Consider the following 21,416-nt stretch of genomic DNA (forward strand, 5'->3'; position numbering starts at 1 on the left):
GATGGTGAGCTCTGGGACAGTCTGAAGGGAGCAGGAGCTTCTCCACAAAATGCTTCTTCCATGACATTTCCTACCAGTGGCAAGCTCCCCCTGGCCTACAGCAGCAAAACTGCTTCCTCCACCCTGTACCTGCACTGGCTCAGCTTCTTGGCCAGAAAGCAGAGGTGTGAGGCTATCTTCTGTCTCTCTTCACCCTTTTACCACCCAGAAACTCTTTATGAGCATTCTCACCTGCTCCTCCACACTCAGATACAAGGTTGAGATACTGTGTGTAGGAGTACACATGTTATTCCAACTCTCCAGAGCAGATGCTTTGCTTGACTCAGACTGGCTGGTCCTGGAGTACAGGGAGATATGAACACATATAAATACAGTTCCTACACATGTGATCCCTGTAAATATAATTCCTGTGAATATACTTCCCACCTTCCCCAATCCATGATTTTTGAAAAATTTTTCACAGGCCTTTCAATCCTCCTCAACCATTCGGGTTTGGTCCTCTTTAGAGCTTGGTTGAGATGCTGCCAGCTCTTTACCTGACACAGCAGCTCAGCCAGTTTGCTCCTGTAAGTCCAACTGAGCAACACGTTCCTCTGCCAGCTGGAAATGGCTTTCATACATGACCCAAGGTTAGAAAGGTCCTTATCTCCACACTTCAAAGAGCCTCCTCCCAATTGACAACTTGGTGTCTCCCTCTGGATGATGTGAAAAGCTTCTTCTCAACAGTTTTAAGCCTTTTGATCTTCATAAAAGCCAAGTCACAGAACATCTTATACTGGATGTCTTGAGGAATGTCATAAACCCTGAGCCACAGCCACATTGGGCCTCAGAACCTCTAATCTCACAGTATTTATGAGCTCATATTTTCTTTGAAAGGACACAATCTACTTGAAAATCTGACACTAAAATCACAAATGTCATTACCTGTGTCTGCAATTTACTCTTTTAAAAGAGGAATAAAATCCATAACCTACTAGTTTTTCTCCCACCATCAGCCATTTGAATTTAGGTCCTCTCCAGTATCAAAAGCAGATGAGGGAATTTCCAGCCAGTTTCACTCTCTGGGCAGTATTGCACATACCAGTACCACAAATATTATATTGCAAACACTGTGGGGGAGTATTTTAATCTAAATAAAGATAGTGCCTAATCTGGTGTCTACAAAATAAATGCATGAATCCATTTATTTTATTAAGATTTTGTACAGCTGCTAGAAACGCAGGACAGAAGCTCACTGATGGGCTTCAGAAACTCACATTAAAAAAATTCCTTATATTTAAGAAACCCAGAAGATCAAAAGCAGAATGAGAAGGATTTATTTCTACACACTATTACTGCATTTTCTTTTATCTGTCTATGTGTCAGTAGTTCTGAAAGGGCTTTTCATCACCTTGTTATCTTTGGGCCTGATCTTCATCCATAGCACTGAACACCATTGAGGTGCTGAGGTCCCTCACAACTTCACTGGTGACATTTGGAGCCAAGGGAGCTCATCAGCCCTGAGCTGATGTCATCCTTGCCAGGTGTGGCCACAGTGTCACACATGCTGTCAGGAGCTATCACCAGCCATCTCCCTATGCATTTTTGAAGTCAAGGCACAGAGAAAGAGGGAACATATCCTTAACTCACAACATTCCTGAATTGAAGAATTTGCATGGCACACTGAAGGAATGTGCTACAAGTATAAAAGCAAAGATCCCAAACAAGAGATGGGTCTGACACCATAGTAGCATTCCCACTGACTCTAGAAGAACTAAAACCCAAGTTTTTTCATTCCCAGTTTTGCTATCAGTGTATTCCGGTACAGATAAAATAAAGATAATTTTTTTTTTTATGTAGCCTTTGATTCAGAAAGCAAGCAAATATCCCTCCTTTTCTGGACCTGTATCCATGCAAGATGTCCAGATACTTGAGCCTTCCTTTTGTCTCTTAGAAGTGGAACGTATCCTTCCCCCTCTAAAAAGAAGAGTGAAGCATGAAAACTCATGGCATTTCTGCTATTTAAGTCAAGCATAATACAGATCTCCCTTTTGCAAATTATGTCATGGAGTGAGATCAATACTTGTACCCAGACAGAAGGGTTGATTTAGTTTATGGTGGTGCTTCATGTTTCATGGAGTATTCCCCAAGCCTCATCCACAAAAGTGACAACAAACTACAGACCCCACATCATGGGGCAAACGCTGATGAACGTAAAGGGAATCTACTGGAATGATTTTGCATTACAGAGTAACAGAGAAATGTCTCCAGTATCATTAAATTTCTCATTTGTCCAGATCACATCAGGGAAAACAACAACAAGAACAACTCAACACAAAATCAAATAGAAAGGGATGAAAGAAAGACTGGTAAAATTAATGCTACCTAAGAATTAAGGCTACCCAAGATGGCAAGTTTGACAGCTTCTTTTTCTTTCCCTTTGAAGGGTAGGCTAAGGCAAGTAATCAAATTTTATATCCAATACAAAGACAGCTAATGAAGGAAGATTTTAAAAAAAAAAAAATCAAAGGAAAGAAAAAAAATCCCAGGGCCTATGAGATGAGAATAGAAAAAAAAAACATAAAAAGGGTATTCCCCCACCATTTGTCAGAGACATGAAGGCACCTGGTACAACCTTCATCGACAAAGGCTCAGATCCGTATCATTAGGAGACAGCTCCCCAGGTCTGAGGCTTAATTTATGATTTTCAGCTTGCCAGCTGTGATATAACTCACTGGGCAGCAAGACTGAGGTCAATACACGTTTAAGTAAAAAGGTTTTTGGTAAGCCTGCGGGGTCAATCAGGAAAAGCTGTCATTATGGGATGGGAGGGGAGACGGGGAGAACGGATGGGCTGGCAGGGGGAGGAGAAGTGACCAAGCAGTCAATTCCTGTTAAGTAACTAAGACCATTTTATTGCTAAACAGCAATCCAGCAACAAAGCACATCCTGAAGCACATCAGCCAAAGGATCTGATATTGTATGAAGTCTCCTGTCCCTTCTACCCTGTTATCCTTCAACCAACCTCAGCCAGGACTCAGATTCAAATTCTTCTTCCCAGAGACAGAAGATATAAAACTGAAATGATTAAGCCACCTGAAGAGAGTTCAGCAATCTGAGGACCCCGTGCAGAAGGAAAGCATGATACATGCCCAACATCATGGCTTCAGCACCCTGGCCAATTTGTCTTCCACAAACTGAAGTTCCCAGCTGTGTCTGCTACTCTGTCATTCCCACTAAGACAAAAAAGTCTATTTAGTAACCATCTGTATATCTATATAGGAACTTTAAGATTCCCTGTGGACTACTCTAGGGAAAAAAATGGTGGCATCTAAACCAATTGACATAGACTAGCTCATGTCCACTCCTTGCAAGAGAACACCTTTTGTTGTAGAGAGGGTTAATGAACCATTCCCTAGCCAGGTCTGAAACCTACAATGCACATTTCTGACCCAAGCCAGGCTGCTCTCTGTGATCAGTTCCTACTTCCTCAGAAACCTGGGTCTAGCAGCTCGTGTTCAAGATGCCAAGATGAGACCTTAGTCATTAAAGCCAGACTTAGGAGACTGGAGTGTCTCCTCTCCATTCTGCACCACCACAAAGCATCTGAACCCTTTGCTCAACATGAAAAACCTTGCCAAAAAACAGGGCATGGAACACAGAGAACAAAGTGCCCTGTTTAGCAAGAAGGGTGGGACAGGCTGCCAAGGTTGAGTAGGTAGCTTTGATAGCTTTTACTGCTTGTACAGAAGCACAAAATGGTGAGAAGAGCTGAGAAGCAAAGATAACCCAGCTTGAAATGTTCATTGCATGGCTTCAACCAGAGAAAGTAAATAAAGAAATCCATCTGCCTACAGATAGAGTCGGAAGCTGGAACAGAGCTTCCTGGTAAGATCTATCTGGCTCCCACACAAAAAAAAGCCTGGGAAGCTGCTCTCCAGCCAAGAAGGCTTGGAAAGCAGTGTTTACTTACCAGGGCTGTTCCAGAGAGCAAGGATGGGGCCACCCAGTCCAGCTTGGTTTGGCACAAGAAGGTGGCTGCATAAACAGTGGTCAGAATGAGATCTAAACCCAAGGCCATTGCTGCCACAAGTGAAGATGGCAGGACACAAGAGACAGGCCACTGTGGGCTGCTAAATGAGGCAAGGAAGGACATAAAGTTTGCTGTTGAGGTCCAGGCCATGGGTGCTGATTGGGCTAGTGTATCCTAAGAAGGCACTGAAGAAGAAGTTCTGGTTTCACCTGTGAGCAGAAGTATGTGTTCTGACTTTTCAGTTCTAGTGCTAGACCTCACTCTGAGCCACTACAGAAGCTCTTTACTACTTAGGTTGTTTCATGTTGACTTTCCCTCCAGCAAACTTGTCTATGTTTGTAGTAATTTATTTTCCCTCTTTAGCTGCTTGAATCCATCTCTTTACTGTATAGAACTGACCTTTTTTTTCCATACTTTGAGAATTCTCTGTTTGGTGTAGGCCTTTGGAATGCCACAAGCCTTCTCCAGAAAACCCCTTTCTGCCCACATTGTTGGAGGCTTTTCCAGCTGTTCCCTGGGGCACTCCTGTTTCTGTTCCAGGTAGCTACATCACCTCTGTGGAAGTAACAATTTATAAACCCCTTAGGCATATTAAAGAAAAATACCATAGTACAGCCATTTCAGATGTAAGGTCTCCTAGGAATTGTAGATTATAAGGTTGGACAAGACCTCTAAGACAATCAAGTCCAACCATCAAACCAATGCCACCATGGCCATTAAACCATGTCCAAAATTGCTATGTCCACATGATTTTTTAACACCTCTGGGGATGGTGACTCCACCACCTCCCCTGGACAGCCTGTTCCAATCCATGACCACTCTTGCAGGAAAGAATTTTTTCCTAATAGCCAACCTAAACCTCCCCTGGTGCAACTTGAGACCATTTCCTCTCATCCTATCACTAGTTACTTGGGAGAACAGACTGACCTCCAACTTGACCTCCAATTTGATCCAATCTTTTCTTCCCAGGGAGTTGTAGAGAACCAGAAGGTCTCCCCTCAGCCTCCTTTTCTCCAGAATGAACAACCTCAGGTCCCTCAGATGCTGCTCACAGGACTTGTGCTCTAGATCTTTCACCAGCTGCATTTCATTTCTCTGGACCTGCTCCAGCACCTCAATGTCCTTCTTGGAGTGAATGGTCCAAAACTGAACCTAGTATTTGAGAAGCAGGTTTGGGTTGTTGCTTCTGTCCTCTGCTTTGAATAACTGAAACATGAAGCAGTGTATGGGGGTTAAAAGCATTTTCTTTCAGCAAGGTACTCAGGAACCCAGTTCTTATATGTCCATGACTGAAGATGAGCTACACCTCCCATCTCTGGGCTGGCCACTGCCATTACACAGCATTATAGGCCAGACTTGAAGAACCTCAGCTGCAAGGTGCACAAAGATTCAAGTCCTTTTCTCATTATTATTGCAGAGGCCATAAGTGGCAAAAAGCAGCTCATGTTTTCTCCTGGTCTCTAACTTGCGGGAAAGCTCGTTATCAGTGGGGCATCCTTGAAACAGCAACCAAGAGCATTAACTTTTAATATTTAATGTAATCCTCAGGCTCTGGGAGAGCAATGTGAGAAATATCCCGTAAAAATCTATTAGTGTTAATAAAATACCACCCAACAGGTTGTCCATTATCAGCAATTAAAGTTTTCAAAGCAGGTCGGATAACTCCCTGGAATGATTTGTGTGGCCTTTACATCCGTTCTTCTTCCATTCCTTATTTCTTTATTAAACTTTCTCAACTCTTTTTTTCTTCTTCTTTTTTTTTTTCCCCTGCTTGCCTCCCACAGCACAGTCTGAGCCCTAACCAGTGAATTATAGCACTAATGAGGTGTTTATACTCTCTGCCCATCAATCACAGATGTGTGTGAGTGAAAGCGCCAGCCGATAGTCGGGAAGTGCTGCAGCCTTTGCTGCAGCCAAAGGAATATTAGCCTGCAGCTAGATAAATCCCCTGTTCTTTCCCTTTCTTCCTCTTAGCCTCAGGGCAGGAGCAAAACCACTCCATCTGATTTTCTGTCCATGTAAGAATGAGGATATCCTTGCAGCTCATGTCTGCTACTTCTCTCCCTCTCATTTGTCTCACTTGACCCCTTACAGCAATCACAGAATAGACTCACAGAATGGTTTGGGCTGGAAGCGACCTTTAGAGGTTATCTAGTCCAACCACCCTGCACTCAGCAGGGACATCTGCAATTAGAGCAGGTTTCTCAGAGTCCCAGACAAGCTGACTTGCAGTGGTTCCAGAGATGGGGCCTCCACCAACTCTCCGAGTTCTCACCACTCTCAGTGACAAATATCTGTTCTTTTTCTCCAATATGAATCTCCCTCTTTCAGTTTCAAACCATCACCCCTTGTCCTGTCACAAGAGGCTCTGCTCAAAGGTCTGTCCCCAGATTTCTTATTGAACCCTTTCAGCACTGAAAGGCCACCAGGTGGTCTCCCAGCCTCCTCCAGGCTGAGCAACCCCAACTCTCTCAGCCTGGCCTCACAGCAGAGGGCTTCCAGCCCTCCCATCATTGCTGAGGCTTTTTCTGGCCCCTCTCCAAGAGGTCCATATCTCTGCCATGCTGAGGACTCCACAGCTGGACACAGTACTCCAGTGTGTCCCTGGAAAGTGACAGCCCTAACAACCAAAGGAGCAGCTAACACAGGGTGCCATCAAATAAAGCAGTAACTGCTCCTGAGCCCTCTTATTTCAATGCTTTTCTCACCTTTTATTTGTTGATGTATGGCTATGGGTCCCCAGAACACAGATCTGCTAATGTGCTGGTGGTGGCACTGAAGGACCAACACCAAGACCACAATTAGAAATCAGTTAATTCAAGATTTGTTTCATTTCATAAACACAAAACAAAAAACAACCAAACCAAACCAACAACAAAAAACCACACAAACCAAAACAAAAAAAAACCAAACCCCCAAACTCCAAACAAGAGGCAGACTTAGATTTTTCATGGTGAGGCTTTGGCTTTCTGACCGGTAACAAATTCATCTTAAAGAAAATGAAATCTAAATGAGTAAAGATCCATGTTTACGGAGAACTCAAAGAACTTTACACCTACAAAAGTGGAGCAATTAAATGAGGTCTCAGTGGTCTCAATTTAGCAGAAACTGGCAGAGAGTGAGACAAATTCAGATGTAATGCTCACAAGGAACTCCTCAAGGTTTCTAGGAAGGAACCTAGTACCCAGGAAAGAAGGAAGGAAGGAACCTTTGCAGCCTCAAGGTTCCTAGGAAGAAGACAAAGAGCTCATGACTGGTGTCCCTAGAGCACACATGAAGAAGTCTTCCATGTGATTTTTAAGACCAGGACTTAGAAGAAGCTAAAGGGACTCAACCATTGCTGGAGGGGCTAAAATTGGTTCTTGAAAGCAGCTGCTTCTGTTCTTGTTTGAGATCAGGATCCTTGCAAGCTCAAGTGCCCCACATGTACTCATCTGTGTTGAGTGCAAAGCTGTGTGTGTGTGATGCTGGCAATCTCCTGCCTGAGGAGCTGTGGTTTTAAGCTCACTTAAGCACATACTAGGACAGAGCAAGCAGTCTTCCTCATTCTTCCTCATCCTGTTAAATGATTGGTAGGTAGGGCTTTTTCATTATTCTTAAAGACAATTATGCTTTAAATTTGAGGAAGAACTTCTTTACTTTGAGGGTGGTGGAGCACTGGAACAGGCTGCTCATAGAGGTGCTGGAGTCTCTCCCTCTGGAGTTATTCAAAGCCTGCCTGGATGCTGTCTTTTGCAGCCTGCTCTAAGTGAACCTGCTTTGGCAGGGAGGCTGGACTAGATGACCTCCAGAGGTCCTTTCTAATGCTTGCTTTTCTGTGCTTCTATAATGTGGCTGGCCTCTGTGGTGCTTTTCGGAGCAGCATCCTCTCAAATCATAGTTTTACAAAAACAGCTACCAGCCATCCCTTCTTCTCCCCATTCCCACCTTATTTATCTCTTCTCCTCCACATAGAACCCTCTTCTCTCTCTCTTTTCTGGTTCATGCTCCATTCCTGCAAGTAAAGGTCTCCTTGCATTCTGCTCCCTCCCCACACCATCAGGTGCAGACCCACCAGAGGCTGTTCTCTCGTCTTGCTCTGCAGCTGCTCACCCCCTGCCACATCACCCTTAGAGACAATGACAGCACTGGGGCTACCATTCCACTTCATTTGGGACTCGTGGTTTCTTGTCATTACCCAGGTTCAAGGCTAGGGGAGAGATTTTATGCTTTTCTCAATCTCAACCATTTTTGCAAGGAATCTACAGGTCCTTGTGCAGCCAATTCACATCTGCTGACAAAAATTATTTTCTCCTTAGCTACTTATCTTGAACCTCTTCCCATTTAACCAAGGATCCCCTCAGCCTACTGGTAGAAAAACTTTATTACATTTTCCAGTGGAAATAAAAGCCCTTTGTCTGCCCAAATATTGGGTCCGATCCCCACAACAGTTTCTGGAGGGATATCTCTGCTGGAGATGGGGTTAGCTCATCTTCCAGCAACCTTGATAAGCAGTATTGACAACAACCTGCATGGTCATCCTGCTTTTGGTACTCAAGAAAATGCATCTGAAAGTATCTCAGGTGCCTTGTCCTCCCACTCTGTCTGCTGGATAGACATCTGAATATCTTGGTGGGGAGGAGGGATGAGAAGGGGAGAGAAGGAGACAAACAGACACTGGGTTTTGTGGTAAGCAGTGGGGAGGGGGGACTTGGCAGCTCTTCACAGCAGAGCAGGAAGTCTTAATACTTGGAGCCAGTTGACTAACCTCACTGGTGACCTTCCATCATAGGCGCCAGTGCTCTCACGCAGGGGAAAAAAACAGAAGAAGAGAAAGAAACAGAAGCTGAGAGAAAACGGCACAAACAGTCACTGAAACAGGAGGGAAAGGGATATCATGGTTCAGGCACTTGATAATGGCATCTATGAACATGGGGGGAGCACTGGGAGGGGGACATCAGACTGACTTTCCTGATGCACCTCACAGAGTTGATTTCTGTTCTTAAGGCTTGTTTCTATTTACACATCAAAACAAGCGGCTGGATTTTCTCAAGAACTTGGCATGTTGAGAAAATGTGGCTTTGAGTGTCCCCAGGGGTAGATGGAAATCATGGGGTAGGTGTGTTGTGCAGTCTCAGCCCTGAATCATTCAGACTGGTGACATGACCAGAGTGCACTACAGCTCCCTGACTCACATGTCCAGGATTCCTTCCTACGGAAACCAGAGCGTGGGAGGGGAGAAGAGAGAGATGGTGCCCAGCCACATCTCACATCTGGGAAGAGAGGAGACGGTCCTCAACACAAGAGCTGGGAAACATTCAGTATCCCACAGTTTAGCTACAGCCCAAGGGAGCTGCTGGGTGAGAAGTTCCCCTAAGAACTTCAGTTCCTATAAATTTTGTCTTCAGATATCCCAAGAAATAACCAGATGGAGAGAACAGGGATGCCCTGTCCATGTCTATGAATGAGGCAATCTCTTTGCAGGTGCTTCACATACTCTTGTTGCTAGAACTGAGCATACAAAACATAATTTGTCAGTGAAACACTTGAAATGTCTCTTGTTCCCCCTTACTCCTGTGAGCAGAAAGACCATAGCAGATTTTAGCAAATGACTTCCATCACAGAGGTGCAGCCATCTCCAAGGAGGACTCAAGCAACTTAACACAACTTCTACAGTGGAGCACTACATACAAGCGCTACACAAGCGCTACACACAGCGCACTACACAAGTGCTACACACAGCGCACTACACAAGTGCTGGTGATGCCTGTGAATATTCTGAGACAATGCATGCAAGCACATTCAAGAGAGACAGCTCCCAAGCACCTCTGGTGAATCTTACTGTCCACAACTAGCCCACCACACCTGTCTACCAGAGCACTCTAACTCGTAGCAGGGTCATCAGAGAAGAACATGCCTGCATGCACACCACAGCCTGGGAACGAGGGAGGAGAGCGTGGGCAGCACAGTGGTTTATGGGTAGGAATTCCATATTTAGGACAATACTAGGAGTCATCTGAAAATCATTAAGTTTGGTCACTTGAGTGCTTTTGAAATCCATGGCCGAGACATGAGTCTGAGGCAGCCCTGCTGCAGAATGACTCATGTGGTGAGCATGCAAGGATCATACATGCAGAAGGACCCATCCAACAGATCCAGCTGTGTAAGGTGTAAACCAACAAAACATTTCTAATTAAGAACACCCTTACATATGTTACGTCTGACATTAGCATTATTTCCACATCATTTCTCCGTGCACTGTAGCCAGGATGGCAAAGGATGTACCCTCCAAAGTCAACAAAGGCTTTTTTGGACAATGCCCAAGAATCCCTGTGTTTGGCTTGGTCCAGTAAAGCTGGGGAGAAACAACCAGATCACAGCCAAAGTTTGTGTTGCCACAAGAGTAGATGAAGCATGGAGCCAGCCTGGGCAAAATGAGTGAAAGGCATTGATTTTATACTGCCAGTGTCTCCTCTGTGAGACTCGCTGGATTTCCTCTGCCTGTTGGATTAGGCTACATATGAAAACAAGAACCAGAATGGGAGCAGGGAGAAGAGGAGGGGGAAATCATGCCCCATAATTTTAAGCCCCTAAAAGGTAGGGATTCAGTTCAAGCTAATTGTTTAAGTTCACTTTATATTCAATGGAGAAAGAAACTCCTTGCCAGAACAGAATTTCTCTCATCTAAAATTAGGTGGGATACAGGTTCCTCCTTACTGTTCTCTCCTAACAAGGAAGGAAACCTAGACATCTAGTTTAGTCTGGATTCTTTGCTTGACACGACTAAAATTAGGTGAGATGAGTCCTACCCTACATGATATCCAGGCAAGTGTGACTTGTGAACCATAGAGCCAGGAGTACAGATTCATTCCCTCATGCACTGGCATACTGTCTTCTTTTTCTGCCACCTTTACTCATGTTTACTCACATCCAGTTATGGGCTCCCCAGTTCAAGAGAGACAGGGTTCTGGTGGAGAGAGTCCAATGGAGAGATGCAGGAATAACTGGGGGACTTGAACATCTTTCATGTGAAGAAAGACTGAGAGAACTCTGGATCTTCAGTCTGGAGAAAGGAAGGCTGAGAGGGGACCTTATCAATGTCTATAAATACCTGGGAGGTGGGTGTCAAGCTAAAGGTGCCAGGCTCTTTTTGCTGGTGCCCAGTAATAGGACAAGGAACAACCGGGATAATCTGGAACCCAGGAAGTTCCACCTCAACATGAGGAGAAACCTCTTTACTGTGAGAGTGCTGGAGCCCTGAAGCAGGCTGCCCAGAAATGTTGTGGAGTCTCTTTCTCTGGAGACTCTCAAAACCTGCCTAGATGTGTTTCCCTGTAGCCTAACCTAGGTGATCCTGGTTTGGCAGGGATGTTGGACTTACGATCCCTTCCAACTCCTGACATTCTATGATTCTATGATTGATTATTACTCAACCATTCGAGAAATCAAGGCAACTCCAGACATGAGGATGCAAAAAAGTGGTAAATTCTTACTTGCAGCAATAAAGGTTGGAATTTTAGGCACACAGGGATATGAGGTTGTTGGCATCACAGTTACATCAAACGTCTCAAGCTGGTCATGTGAGGTAGGGACAATTTCTCTCTAAACTGTCTTATTTCTAAGGTGGATGAATTAGTGGACTCTGGCATTCCTCCCAGAGCAGCTGAGCTTTCTTCCCAGCTTCCTCTCACTAACGGGCACAAAAGCTCAAGCCCATGAACCCTTTCCCTCCTTCACCTTGATTTGCTCCCAGCTCCCCCAGCACAGACAGACCCACACTGAGCAGAGCTCAGCCATTCTGCGATGGAAAATGAAGGTGGCTGCCAACACGCCAGGCTGCCATCATCTCCTGAGCGCAAAGGAACTGCAATTTACCTCCTCTGTGCCAGGTTACACCAACTCTGCTGTCCACGACATCCCTGGCCTCACTCAACAGCACCAAGCAAACTGCACAGACTTCCACTGATACAATTAGTCTGCCTCAGTCCTGGAAAAGGAGAACCCACAAGAAGCTACACTGAATCCTGCCTCTTACAAATGCTCGCAGTTTCTTTCTTTCTCTCCTTCCTACATTTTAATTTTTGCAATTATTTCTTCCCCTTCTATTTTTTTCCCTCCTCTTCTCCTATTAATAGGAGAAAAATAGAAGAAAGAAACCATAGGCAGCCAAAAGCTCATTAACATACATGACCTTTCTGAGGAAAATTAATTCCAAATTCGCACATACCGGCTGCGCTGCTTGGTTTTGTCAAAACGGTGGCATCATTAGAGAGGAGAAGAGATGGCTCAAGGGGACGGGGTGTCTGCCACCTCGATGGAACTTGCACCGAGTTACTGAGTGCTGGCACAAATAAAGCAATGACATGGGCCATTCTGTCAGCTTTTCACATGAAATTAATCTTCGTTTCGTTGGCTGTGTAAATTTTTATCACCATGGAGTGGGGGGTGATGAATATACCAAAGCATCCTGACAGCTATGGCCTGAAAACTCGAGATGGTCTCAGCATCTTTAACCGCAGTGGTGCTGGAACAATTCTGCTCTCCTGGGGGTGTCCCCGTGCGTGTGCCCGCGTGTGCGCGGCTGGGTGTCGCTGGCTGCACGTGAGAGCGATTCGCTGGCGCTCGCTTTCGACTCCAGTGTGCTCTGACCTGGGAAATGCTTGGGGTTTGGATTTCCTGGCTTGAGGGCAATGGCAAACAAATTACTGCTTCTCTTTCACTCTCCGAGTCCCGATCCAAAAGCCAGTTTGGATCCCGGCATGCATTGCTAGGGCTGGAAGGATTTCTTCACTGATGATCAAAAAGAGCAGCTCTGCCTTCTCCTGTGGCTCTGGAGCTTGTTGTTGCTGTTTGTTTTGAAGGTGTATGTCACATTGCAGTCCAGGTAGGGACGTGACATTGTTTGCTGCTAGCAAGGATGTGAGAATAACACACACCTCCACAGTGCTGCATGCACCTTCCTCCTCTCCAGACAGCTCACAAACACAGACACAGAGGTTCTCACATGAACACAGGCTCAGCCCCAGCACTCCCAGCTACACACCCATGGCAACAGGCAGGACACGCATAAATCCACCCTCACTGCACCCTGAGATCCACATGCACAGGGCAACACCTGAACCTGCCAACATCCCCTGGGTCACAATGTGCTCTGGACTTGAGCTGAGACAAATGAGAAGCTTAAACATCAGGTCCTTAAAGGTTTGGAGGACTTTCTGGTGGCCTTTCAGTAGTTAAGAGGCCTGCAAGAAAAATAGTTTTTAGCAGAATCTGTTGTGACAGGACAAGAAGTGATGGTTTGAAACTAAAAGAGGGAGATTCAGACAGGAGAGGAGGAAAAAAATTTTTACACTGAGGGTGGTGAGACCCTGGCCCAGGCTGGTCAGAGAGGTGGGAGATGCCCCTTGTCTGGAACCATTGCAAGTCAGGTTGTTTGGAGGTCTAAGCAACCTGCTCTAGTTGCAGTTGCCTGATGTAGTGTGAGGTGTCCCTGCCCATGGCAGGGGGGTTGGAAGTAGATGATCCTTGTGGTCCCTTCCAACCCTGACTGATTCTATGATTCTATGTCTCTGCTGACTGCAGGGGGTTTGAAACAAGCTGACCTTTGAAGGTCCATTCTAACCCAGACCATTCAGTGATTATGATTCTATTGAGCAGCAAAGCACATTTCATAAAGAAGCTTGTCTCTAAAGTAGTCTGATTGATAATGGCCAGAAACAAAATCATGGAGGGTTGGCTGAGATGAATGACCAGGCCTCTGGCCACTATCACAGATGCTGTGCTTGGCACCCCTTGCTAGTCAAGGGCATCGACTGCTCTTTTCAGAACAACAGAGAACAAGGCCAAGCACAGCCATCCCCACTGCACCCGAGCTGTCGCTCAGAGGAAATACGCTCAGCAGGAATTGTGTTGCTTACACTTTTGGCTTCCCCAGGAAAATCAGGATTTGGTCTCTGGCTGTAAAGCATGTGTCACTTCCCAAATGAGCCAGTGTTCATTCAGTCCTAAAATACACACATGTGGAAGTCTGGACATGCTGTGCAATGACAGAGGTTTAACCTGACATACATGAACACAGACTGCAACCCCACCCATGAACATCCCTGCATCCAATAATGCTCAAATGCTTGTGATGTCCTCACACACATGCCCACTGAGGGCACCCACAAACATAACAGAGCTGGATATCCACATCTGTGTACATTTGAAGACAGTTCAGTTACTGAAGTCCTAGAAGTAAACATATGAGGAAACATCAGATAGAGCTCAACTGCTATTTTTAGTTAAGATATTATCAATCTTAAGCCATTCCATCAAATTCTGCTCTTGAGCAAAACTTTAATTAGTACCAGATATCCAGCCTCTCAGACACTGAACCACAGGTAGCTATTTAAAAAAAATATATAAATACATATCCCTGCACAGTCATGTCTGAAAGCTTTCACAGGTCACCCTTCCATGAACCTCTGGTTAACCACCAGCATCACATGTAATTCTACACAGCAGTGGCCCTTGCACTGTGAAGAGTAAAAACAATCAAAGCCATTTCAGGCTGCTGTGCTTACCTCAAATGTGGTCATTGCCTTCATGCTTTTCTGGGACATCTTAGATCTTTAGCTCCTTCGGTAGCACTGGAGAGGTTCTGGAGAAGTCATCTCCCATGCAGGCTAACTTATGGGCAAAGAGAAAGCTATAAATAATCACAAATAGTTGGCTAAGAGGAGTAGCCAGGTCTTTAGCCTTTACCATGATCCCCATCTATGAAGCAAGAGCTAAATGTGAAAGATTGTCCACAACCAAAAACTACACTCTGCTCCAGATTCTCTCCTGGTCTGAAACTGAGCCAGTTGTGACAGCTGGTTCAGTTGGTGTTATGTGAGAGTATCACAGAAATGGAACACAATCCCATGCTGGGATTTAGATTGGACATTAGGAAGAAGTTCTTTACTATGAGGGTGGTGAAACACTGAAACATCTTTCCCATGGAGGTGGTAGAGGCTCTTGTCCCTGGAAACATTCAACGTCAGGCTTCGTTTGACTCTGTGCAACCTGATCTAGTTGGAGATGTCCCTGATGACTGCAGCGGGTTTGGACTGGATGGCCTCTAGAGGTCCCTTCCAACCCACTGCATTTTATGATTGTATGATCTTATCCACCCTGTTCCCACAAAACTGGATCAGCTATTGTGATCTGAAGATGGTTATGGAGCTACTTGAGATCTCAGACCCACTAAACTTTAGCCCAGACCATAAGAAGCAAAGCTCAGTGTTTGGTTTTCTTATTTACTATTTTGTTACCAGTCCAATTCCAGCCAAGAGCATCTGGACATCCATCTGACAGGTACCTGGGAGCAACAAAAACTAGCAGCACACTGTGCTGCACCAACAGAAGCACAAATCAAGGGAAATGATCATTCATCTGTAAGTTCTTAGTTCCTTAGTTCTACAGGTATAAGGAAGATGCTGATAAATTTGAACAAATCAAACTGAGAACCACTAAGATGTTTGGAGAGCTGAAGTACAGGACCTATGAAGGTAAGCTGAGAGAAGGGTTTGTCTGTCATGTGTAAGTTTCAGGGGCACCTAATAGAAGCCATACATGTACACGTTGTATGTGTATGAAGGCAGACTCAGGCTCTCTGCTCAGGTGTGTGGCAAGGGAGCAAAAGACATAAAAGCCAAAACAAAAGATGAAAATTGAAGGAGTAAAGGTTCTGCCTGGACACAAGGGAAAAATCAAAGGACTATTGCATCTCTGACCAAGGAAGTTTTAAACATCTGACCAGACAAAGTCCTGAGCAAACCTTTCTGAATCAGTGTTGACCCTGCTTAGACCAAGTGGTTGGACCTCAGGAAGACCCTTCAGGACCAATCTACTCAACTCCCCCTCCAAACCTTTGCAGGGTGTGTCAACGTCCCTGTACTCACGCATGCATTCTTGCAAGAGAGAGCACACTGGGGAGATGATGTGCATGCATCACAGATCAGGTTGGAGTTTGCATGGGTGTGACTGCATGCACCCAAACAAGAGAATTTCTGCCTCTACATGTAAGCATGAGCACAACAAAAGACAAACCTGTGTGCACCCATAAGCCTGTGTGCCTGTGTACTTGCACATCAGTGAAACTGCTACAGGAGGGCACGTGTGCACATGCACACAAGTGAGCTCAGGAGAGTCAGAGTACGTTTCCAGCTGCATGGAGCTCACAGAAAAGATCTCTGAGGGAAGCTGCACTAACAAGAGCATCCTTCTCCCTCTTGCCAGCCCTTTGTGGCTTGTTGAAGTAATGTATTTTTTGAGGGGGGAAGTCTTATATCTTGAGACAAACCACATACCTCCAGGGTGTGCATCCAGCCTGGAAAAGAGTGGAAGTGAGACAAGAGAACAGTCCAAGTCTCTCTGAGGTGTCATTGTGCGCACGCTGAATGCAATGACTCGGTCCCATTGGAAGCGATGGGGTGAGAAGAGAGAGCGAGCTTCAGAAATAGAAATAGGACAATCCAAACACGTTTCCACTTGAAGTCATTCCCCATGCACATTCCCAAAGCATCAGGGATCCTCTAATACGATCATAGTTGGAAAAGGTGTTTCAAAACCAGGCATAGAGAGGGATGTGAGGTGCAGTATTACAGTGTGGTGTCGAGTACACACGTCAAAGAACGTGTTTGGCATCAAGTGCTCTTAGCCGAAATATCCACCAAAGGAGGTTCTGGTTAATCTCTGGTGCTTTAATAACACTCTTGCCAACCTGGGTAGGAGCAGAGAAGCAGCACTCCCAAATTCCAGAGAGATGAATCACTGGGTAACCTGGGGGACCCTGGTCATGCTGAGGTGAAGGAGAATTGAAACAGACTGCCAAAGAGCAGGAAGGCTCATGGTGGGAGGAGGGAGAAGCAGAGGGGACCGCAGGGCGTTCAGCAGCACGCAGTCCGACTGCAGTCTGCAACACGCCGTAACCTGAGAGGGGAAAAATCCCATCCAAAACCTCCTGCTCCAGTCACCCTCTTTGTCAGAGGAATTTGAATTTCAGCTCTGACTTGACTGAAGCTGCTCCTGACCAAGGAGGTTTACCAGGCTGCTCTAAAGTTCTGCGTTTCTGCAGTTCATCTGCTGGGTTATGATCAGCAAGCTCTGTACACAAGCCAGGGAGCTGAATACTGAACACATTTCATCCGATAGAATAGAGGAATTTGTAAGCTGTTGATCAGAATAAATGATTTACCAGGGCACTAAAAGATCAAGGCAGTTGTTTCTAAATGATCTCTCAGCATCAGAGCCTAAAGTGTTATGGCACTTTTAACTCTACCCCCAGGCTGTCAACCTTGCTCCAGCTTCTTGGAATAAATAATTGCCCCACTCCTCATTAGCCAAAAAGTAGAAAACCTGTTCCAAAAGTTCCCTGCACACTGCTCCAAGGAAACAGGCATGTGATAAGTATCTGCTGCTCAAGAATACAGAGCCATAAGGAGTATAAAATTTCTAATTCATATTTTGAATGAGATTCCCCTGGGCAGTAATATGAAAAGAGCAAGAAAAGAAGAAAGGCTTCTGAAAATGCCTTTTCAATATCAGCTCAAATTCTTACTCCAGGTTTTGTTGTAATTCACTAGAAGGTTAAACATCTCGATTCACACTGTTTCTTTGGTAATGGAGATGTAATACCCCAAACATCACACTTCCCTTAATGAACCTTTGGGCTAATGGGAATGTGACTGGGGCCATACCTCCACCCCACTATCAGTATGGATTGTTTCAGCCTTAACCACTGTGAACACTTTCCTGCTCCATAAGAAACCCCACCAAGCTGGAAATATGATGCTCCTGAGATGGTTGTGAGCAAAGGGGGACAAATTCAGCATGTCAGGATTGTAAACGCCACTTCTACCTTTTAAGCCATTTACTGCTGGAGTGAAAATGGCTGTTTCTGACTGCAAAAAAAGCTTGTAGCTCCTTCACCAAACTCCATGTGGCCAGTCACTAGAGGGGGCCAGAAAGCAACCTTGTAACAACAGGGGCTAGAAATTTCATGGTAAGGGCATGGACCTACTCTGACTAGTCCACTGAGATGAGAAAGGCAGGTTCCAGTGCCTTTGCTTACTGTAGATACCATTTACTCCATGTGTAGTTCCATCCAGATGAATGGACATCTTCAAGAAGAAGAGTACTAGCCCCATGAGTAAATGTGACACAATTTGGTCTTTAAATAGCGCTACCCTTTTGATGACCTTCCACAATAACAAAATTAAGGCTAGAAAGACCTCCAGGGTAAAATCAAACTGAATTTGTCAAAATGTGTCAGAAAGACCATACTACGTATCCAACCTAAGTAGGAAACATGTCTGCAAACAGGAAAAAGTTGGAGGTCATGGAGGAAACACAGGAAACCAAGAGAAGTCCATGGTATCTCATTGCTCCCCGAAGGTCGAAGAAATGTATTGGGTTTGTTTCTCAGGAGCACTGAAAGGCTTCAACCTGACATAAGGTCTTGCCACACATAGGTCAAGCACACTAAGAATATGGCAACTGGAAGACTTGATGGGCCAAGCACATAGAAGATGTGGTAGTGAAGAGCACCGAGATGAAGAGCAGCTGTGCCAGGAAAGGAGAGGAGCTTTTTGAAAGCCACATTAGTGCTGATGGGAACTTGCCATGTAGATGCATTGCAGGACACTGCCAGTATCTAATTACCTTCTGGTTGCAATGATAGCAGACATTCTGTAAACTACTGAGCACCACACCCGCGTCCCCAACAGTGTCTTCTCCTGCCTGAACTCAGTGGATCAGCATTAAACTTCAACTTTTTGATTACTGGATGTACAGCCATGGGCTCTGCTGAAGAAGGATGACACCTTCAACCATGTCTCTTGGCATGCTGATGCCAAATCAGCAGTTTTCACAGACAATTTTCTTTGCTGACTGCCACCTACAGCATGTACCCCAAAAGAGAATGAAAACTGAAGATCCACAAAGGCACTAACCAGGCTCTCTTTACATGCAGGTCTCAGCAAGCATGCTGGAGGGAAGGGGTAGCATTTTGGCTACTTTGAAGTCCACAAGGGCTTTTGTCAGCAGCTTCTAAGTTTTTCACTCTGCAGCCCACACAGACAAGGGATGTTCCTGGAGAACTTTGAATTTAGACAATGTTTAGAAATCCACAAACTGAAGAATTGCTTTCTGTTTAAAGCCAGCTGTTGCTCTGAAGGTCTGACTTGTGCAAGGAAGGAAAAGGCTCTCTGCTCTTCTGCTGGACAACCTCTCAGTCCAGTCTTTAGTTTGCATAACACCCATACAGCAAGGCTGTGCCATAAAAAAGGTCTGATTTAAGTTATGAAAAGCTGTCAGTGATGAGAAAGATAAGACTGGCTTTTCAACTCTTTTCTCTTCAACTGTCACTAAAAGTGATTCACGATAAAGCCGAAGTCTAAGCAACGACACGATCAGAACTGAGACCCACCATAAATTCAAAGGCTTTTCCTTCTGTTCCTACCTCCTTGTGCTGTATCAGGTTACCAAAACAGAATAACCATATGAATCCAGAGACAGCCAAATCTGATGACCAAACCTCAGCTGCTACTTGCTTAAAAGGTAAGTGATATCTCAAGAAACACGTGTTGGTTGCATGGCCTAAAACAATGGATCCTTGTAGCAAACCATAAACCTCTAGTTAAAAAAAGGAGTTACATTGTAAGATGACATTTACCATAAGCAGCACACTGTCAGGGCACTGATACCAGGGGCTGCAGGACTTCTGTGGAGCTGCTCCACAGAGGAAGTGAGAAAAAACCGAGCTGAGCATTTCAGCATTCACGAAGTATTGAAAGAGGATGAACAGAGATTGTTTTTAATTCCTGTTTCTTTCACAAAGAATACCCCAGTGAATATGAAAAGTAGGGAGTAAAGGAGACAAGGGAAGGGAGAGAGAGATTGGAAAGTGTCTTTTTTTTTTAAATCAGAAATCATGAGGTTTTAGATAGAATTTAGAGATTATAAAAAGGGGAAAAGGGGGGGAAGAAATAAAAAAGAAAAAGGGATAAAAAAATGAGAAGAGGAGAAAAGCAAAAGGGAAAGGGAAAAGAAGAAAAATCATAAGCAAGTGAAAAAGGAAAAGACAAGGAAAAAAACAAAGAAAGAAAGAAAAAGAAAGAAAAATATCCAAAAAAACCCCACAGAAAATCTGGAGCTTGAATAGAAACTTTAGATTTGGAAAGCAAAACCTCAGAAATATCCCTGTAGTGAGAAACAATAAATAATAATAATGTTCTATTACGATAGCTCCAGCACAGCCCTATGCTTTTTCAAATGCCAGCTGCATACCCACAACCATTAGGCATCTTGGCTGACATTAAATGGGTTGGCAAATGTATTTTGCCAAAAAGAAGGCCTTCATGTTTAGTTTAAGGAACATTAAGCCCCACCAATACTAAATTGCATGATCCTTTTAAGCAGAGAGATACATAGACACAACAAGTGAGATGGAGACAGTTCAGACTGAACTCTCCTGCTTCTTTTGCCCAGACTAAAACCAAACACAAACCTCAACTACAACAAGTTCAGAACCATTTGTCTCAAACGTTCTCACTTCTTTCTTTTACCTGAACTGGAAAAGGCAAAACCAAGAACAACAAAACCCTGTGCGGAAAGGATGTTTTTGCTTTACACTTCTACAGAAGAGTCAGGAGCTGCTCCTAAAGATGTCTTTGCATAAGATCAACACCACAAGTCAGTGAAGGTTGGTAGAGTTTTGATCTGCATCTGAATTTCACAGAGACTGCTTATGGTACCCAGGGCATGTACCTGTACAGTAATTAATGGGGTTTTCTCTACTTACAGCATGCCTGCATTTGGCCCTCAGCCCCTCATCTTTCCGATTTTGGTACATGCTGCCTTCTCAGTGGGTGCACAGGGCAAAGGCTTACTGGTTCCCTCTGCATTAGCTGCCACCGCTGAATCCCTGTTGCCATAGATACTGCTACAGTAACATTAGAGTTTCCACAAAGATGCTTCAGCAATTTACTCTGGTGATTAAACTGCAGCCATTTATTGCACAGAATAAATAACAGGGCAATGGTGAATTATGGGGCTATGACTCCATTGATGGGTCGCGGTGACATCATAAACCACAAGAACCAAGCTCGAGTCATCAGAACTCCCGAGATGGAATTATAAGCTCCATCATTCAAACTGTGCTCTTTTAAGATATTTGATATAATATATGGAGCCAACAAAATGAAAGAGAGAGCGAGGCAGAGACAGACCGCCAGGCTCTCAGGCCAACCACGTACTCTCCTGGCCACCACGAGTCTCCAGCCAAGATTGGTAACAGCTGCCCCAGACTGCCCGGCCTTCAGCACAGCCAGGTACACGTCTTGTTTGGGGAGTGCTGCTCCAGATCAATGCTGCCCATGGGGCTGCACGGCTCAGCACG

The sequence above is a fragment of the Indicator indicator genome, chromosome 26, assembly GCF_027791375.1.
Source record: "Indicator indicator isolate 239-I01 chromosome 26, UM_Iind_1.1, whole genome shotgun sequence".
NCBI lineage: Eukaryota > Metazoa > Chordata > Aves > Piciformes > Indicatoridae > Indicator > Indicator indicator.